General features: G+C 44.2%; 1 long non-coding RNA gene across 1 annotated transcript in view; it reads left to right on the forward strand.

Moving 5' to 3' along the window:
- The window catches only part of LOC125485988, a 76,757-nt gene that overhangs the window by 65,655 nt on the left and 5,283 nt on the right, over positions 1-5,819 (forward strand). The window contains exon 3 of the long non-coding RNA XR_007264698.1: positions 3,044-3,194. This is a non-coding gene — a long non-coding RNA (uncharacterized LOC125485988). The remainder of the gene's footprint in view (positions 1-3,043; positions 3,195-5,819) is intronic.

The following is a 5,819-nucleotide window of genomic DNA, read 5'->3' on the forward strand; positions in this document are numbered from 1 at the left end:
CTTGTCATTCTCAGCAACATCCTGGTATATGTTTTCTGAGACGTCTCTAATTTAATAACATCATTTCTGTCACAGGGTGACCAGAACTGGAAACAGGACTCCAGAACAGGCCCGGTTTGGAGGTTAGGGTTGTGGTGTTTGTTTCACACCAAGTGGCAACGTGGGGAGTGTAGGGGATGCAAGAAGAAGCTGACTGATGTGTGGAGTGGTGACCTGTTTTCCATGACAAAGGCCTTCCTCCTGCCAACAACAGTGTTTGGCTCCCAGGTAGCTGAACAGCTTTTGAGTGTGAATGATTTTCACCCGAAGTCATCGGACCTCTGGAAATTGATGTCGAGTCCTTTTCTCTTAAGTAAAAGTGAACTAAAGTCAGAAGAAAAACGGGTTAGTTTCCCACACAAGTTCTTGTAAGCTGTTGTTTTTACCCTGAATTTGTGAACCAGTCATTCTATTACTTCCTGCAAGGAAGTGGAAAACACCTGAAAAGAGAGAGTTGTCAACAATTGGGAAATCCTCATGAGCGAAATGATTGTCACAATGAATCCTGTAGTCAGGGACCGTTGAACCAACATGCACAAATTTCTTAATTAAATTATGATGCAGAAAGCTGTCACAGTCATAGAGCAATAGAACACAGAACCATACCTTTTGGTCCAACTTGTCTATTCCAACCAGATATCCAAAATTAATATAGTTCCTATTGCCAATGTTTGGCCCCTATCCCTTTAACCTTTACTATTCATACACCCATCCAAGTTCCCTTTAAATGTTGGAATTGTACCAACCTCACTGCCACCTTTGGCAACTCATTCCATACCTGCGCCATCCTCTGTGAAATAATTACCTCTTAGTCCTATTTAAATTTTTCATGTCTCTCCTTCAATCTGTGTCCTTTCGTTTTGGACACCCCTATTCACCCTATTGATGCCCATCATGATTTCTAAAAGTCAATGCAGTCACCCCTCAGCCTCCGATGCTCCAGGGAAAACAGTCCCAGCTTATTCAGCCTCTACTGATAGCTCAAACCCTCGAACCTTGGCAAAATCATTGTAAATATTTTCTGAACCCTGTCAAGTTTCACAACGTCTTTCCTATTGCATGGAGGGCAGAATTTAACACAGTTTGCCGCAGGGGCTGCCTCGATGTCTTGTACTGCAGCAACATGGCCGCCCAACTCCTATACTCAATGCACTGACCAATAAAGACAAGCATACCAAACGCTACCTTGCCCACACAATCTACCTGTGACTCCACCTGCAAGGAACTGTGAACCTGCACCCCAAGGTCTCTGGCAACTGATAAGTGTACAAGTCATGCCCGACCAAAATGCAGCACCTCACATTGATTGAAATTAAACTCAATTTGCTGCTCGTCAGTGCATTTGCCCATCTGTTCAAGGTCCTGTTCTTCTCTGAGGTAACCTTCTTCACAGTCCACAAGATAAGCAATTCTGCTGTCATCTGCAAATGCAGTAATCATATCATAATCATATTTGCATCCAAATTATTTTTATAAATAACAGAAAACAATCAGGTCTCCTTGAGTTTACAGGTGTGAGACTGGAAGAACGCAGCGGGTCAGACAGCATCAGAAGAGCAGTAAAGTCAACACTTTGGGCAGAAACCCTTTGTCAGGAGGGCTCATCCTGCTCCTCTGATGCTGTCTGATGTGCTGTGCGTTTCCAGTGTCACACCTATCAACTCAGGCTTCCAGCATTTGCAGTCATTCATGTCTCCAGGTCACCTTGAGTTTCTTTTATTTGTCAAATGCGAATATTCCCAATGATTTTAACTACTGCAACATCCTTAACTCCATTATATCAATTCCGCACTGTGTCCTCCCGATCTCTTTGCTCCCTTCAGCCTTTTGGTTTCTCTCGGATTTTACCCTTTTCTCAAACAATGATCTCCAACATCAGAAACCAATGGCAGCATGATGTAATTGCAGCACTGGGAGAGACTATTCAGTTCATGAAGTTTGCACTGTTGCACAATAACTACCTCAGACTAAAATCTCTCAAGGAGTTTTACCACTTGACAAGGGAGTAAGGGATATTTTCGGCCACTTGACTGAAAGTCTAAGCGTTTGGGAAATAAACTGCCATCGTCAATGACAGGAAATCTTTCTGGACCAGTATATCACAGAATGAAGCTCGTAGGTAAAGGAAAAATTTTGACTTTATTGTAACGCACTGATTCTTCGCATTCCATCACATTAAAAATGTATAACAACATTGATAACTGCATTTAACAAATGTTGTAGAGACTGTGTCATTCTCTTTGGTTTGTTTGGAAGAGTCAATGGTTGTTTGCTTCCCGCAAACCTCTTGTTGAAATCAACGTTCTGGCCTCGACTGCTTTCTGTGAGCATGAATTCCACCGGCTTACCACTTTGGGTGAAGACATTTCTGCTGATTTCAGTCCTAAACAGTTTAGCCTGTATTCTTAGATTTTGACCTTTGCTTTTGGACTCCACCACCATCAGGAAGATCCTACCTCCATCAACAATGTCCAGTTTTAAATTTATACGTCTCTGAGGTCACCTCTCTAATATTAATATCGGAAGACTGGGAGGCAGTTGCTACCTTTTGTTCAGAATGGAGATAACTCATCCATGATGCTGACTTTGCCTTTCACACCCAGTCTGTTATTGATGAGGCAAAGCAGTGGCTCAGATGCAAAGAAAGGAAGCAGATATTGCTGTTTGCATCCCATGACATTCTGCCTCCTTAGTCCAAAGGCTCTCTTCAGTCAGAAGGAGAACAGAAACTCATGACTGAGGAGACATCATTCTTGAATTGACAGATTGCCCCTCAGCATTGCTGGTGACGTGTAGCAGACAGCATGCACGGTCCTCCTGGGCCAGGAGGAGGCGATGATGTGAATCTCTATCCTATAGTAACAGAGATGGATTTTTAAAACTCCTTTCCCAGTGGGTTTGAAAGGGTGTTTTTGTACACAGGAAAGTCAAATCAAGAGTAATGTTTGTTTCTTAATATTTATCCCTGGTCCACAGTGATTGAATTTGTAAACTACTTTTACAGGATGTTCAAGGAGGCTGCACAGAGCGATCATCTGCTCCCTGGTTATTTCCTCAACTGTGAGATTTTTCTCTGATTGCAGTGCTTCTGATAGCTTTTCAGTTGCAAGTTTCAGCAGGAGATTTTCAAATTGAAACACGAGGTTGTTTCAGAGGTGAGTCGTTCTGACCATTGATCGAAGGTTTTGATATTTTAGTTCTGTGCTGCTCTGTTTCTGAGAGGTTCCATGTCTCTGGAGTAGGTGTGGCTGCTTTACTGTGAATCTGAATGTGTGTTCATTCATTGTTCTGTTTCATCTTTGCCTGATCACAGTTGTCTTACTTTCTTGGAAACTTGCTCTGCTTGTTTTGTTGTGAGGTTTTGCATTTTATTGTCAGTTATGGTGACTGTTTCTGAATGCGGTGTCTATTGTTGCCAAACCATGACACAAGGTCGACTAGTTTATGGAGAGAGAAATCAGTGGCTGAGTATGTGTGACATCACAGGGATCGAGACGATCACAACCATTAAAGGATAAAGAGACAAAAAGAGAAATTGCTGGGGAAACTCAGCAGGTCTGGCAGCATCTTTGGAGAGAAAGCAGCGTCAATGTTTTGAGTACAGTGACCCTTCATTAGAAATTAGGGATGAGATTTCACGACTTTGGTAGACTAAAACAAAGAACTGTGGATGCTGGCTATCTGAATCAAAATTAATTCTGAATAAAGGGCACTGGACTTAAAACGTGAACTCTGTTTTCTCTCCACAGATGCTGCCAGACCAGCTGAGTTTAAGCAGGAGCGTATGCTGATCTGTGAGCACAGGGGGCTGATGGGGGGGACAAGACTCGGTGCGAATAAGCAAACGGGAGCAGTATTTTGGATGAGCTGAAGATTACAGGGAGGTTGATTGTGGGAGATTGACAGAGAGTATGTCAGAACAGCTCAGTCTTGAGAGGTTACAAAGGATCGAATGAAAGTTTAAACATCAGATGAGTTGAGATTAGAGTGGTGTGGGATGACGTTATTGACTTAGAAATAGGTAAGCTTGATGAAGAGGGGGAAATGTGGATGGGAACTCACCTTGGTGTGAAACGTTTCACTGTGGTTGTGTCGTTCGGCCTCAGGCAGTTGACAGGGAGAGGGATGGAGTCGTAGCTCGGGAGCGGAGTTTGTGGCAGGTAATGAAGACAATGACCTCAGTCGTTTTCATGTTTAAATGGAGTACTGGATGTCAGACAAGTTGGGACATTGTGTGACTAGGAGGGAACTTGGAGGCAGTGGTGTTCACATGAACCTAGTGGAGTGGTGCTCCTGGGTGATGGAGCCTGTGCATTTGGGAGATTGTCTCAAAGATTTGGTTGATGTGTCGAGAGAAAAAATCATGACCTTTACTCCATCTCTCTCCCAATCTGTCTGTTTGTGTCTACCTTCCCAGACAGGTCAGTATCTCATATAGGTAAGAGGTTTCCTTGCCTGAAGAACATCAGTGAATTGCCTGAGTCATTATGACAAGTTAGCAGCTTTTTCTGGTTACCTTGTTTGTGTGTCCCAAAAATTACCAAATTAATTTGACTCTGTTACACAACCAGCATTTTGTGTTTATGAGTGTTCTCTTTCACTTGATATTTTAAATAAACTGACAGGATGTTAGAAGGGGAGCATGGACAGTTGGGACACTGAAAGCAAACACCGCATCAGAATCTAACAGTCACCCAAATTATCATCACAAACAGGGCCAGTGTTCAGGTGAAGGGAGATTTTGAAATCCAAAAGTTGAAGCAGCTGAACAGTCAAATCGTCAAATTGTACAGCACAAAAGGAGACCATTTGAACCATCATGTCTGTACTAGCTGCTGGAAGAGCAACCCAGCAAATCCCATTCTGCAGCCCTATCTCCGGGACCTTCCGAATCCATCACTTTCAAATATACATACAGCTCTCTTTTAAAATGTCATATGGAATCTGCCTCCACCACTCTCCCAGGGAGCGCATTCCAAATCCTAACAAGTCTGAGTACAGAAGTTTCTCCTCATCTCATTGTCAGCAACTGAGCTACAAGTCTTGAACATGCGATCTCTCTGCCTGTGTGTCTCTGTGAGAGAGAGGGATGGAGGGAGTCTCCCTGTGTGTGTGTCTGTGTGAGAGAGGGGGATAAAGGTTGCCTCTCTGCTTCTGTGTCTGTGTGAGACAGAAGGATGGACGTAGTCTCTCTGCATTTGTGTTTGTGTGAGTGAGAGGGATGGAGGTAGGCTTTCTGTGTGTGTGTCTGTGTGGGAGAGATGGATTGAGGTCGTTTAGTGTGTGGGTGTGTGTCTCTGTGTGTGGGTGTGTGTGCGCACGAGAGAGTGGGATGGAGGTACTCTGTGTGTGTGTGTTTCTGTGTGGGAGAGAGGGATGGAGGGAGTCTGTGCCTGTGTGAGAGAGGGATGGAGGTAGTACGCGTGTGTGGGTGAGAAGGATGGTGGTCGTCTCTCTGTGTGTGGCTGTGTGGGTGAGAGGAATGGAGATAGTCTCTGTGTGTGTGGGAGAGAGGGATGGAGGTAGTCTCTGTGGGTGTCGGTGTGAGAGAGAGGGGGATGCAGGTTGTCTCTCTGACTGTGTGTCTGTGTGAGAGAAGGACCAATGTTGTCTCACTCTTGTATGTCTTTGTAGTTGAGAGGGATGGAGGTAGGCTCTGTGTGTGTGTGTCTGGTAGCGAGGGATGGAGGTAGTCTCTTTTTGAGTTTGTGTGAGGGAGAGGGTTGGAGGTCCTGTGTGTGTGTGTGTGTAGGAGAGAGTGATGGAGGTAGTCTCTTTTT

The sequence above is a fragment of the Rhincodon typus genome, chromosome 24 (assembly GCF_021869965.1).
Source record: "Rhincodon typus isolate 14 chromosome 24, sRhiTyp1.1, whole genome shotgun sequence".
NCBI classification, from domain to species: Eukaryota; Metazoa; Chordata; class Chondrichthyes; order Orectolobiformes; family Rhincodontidae; genus Rhincodon; species Rhincodon typus.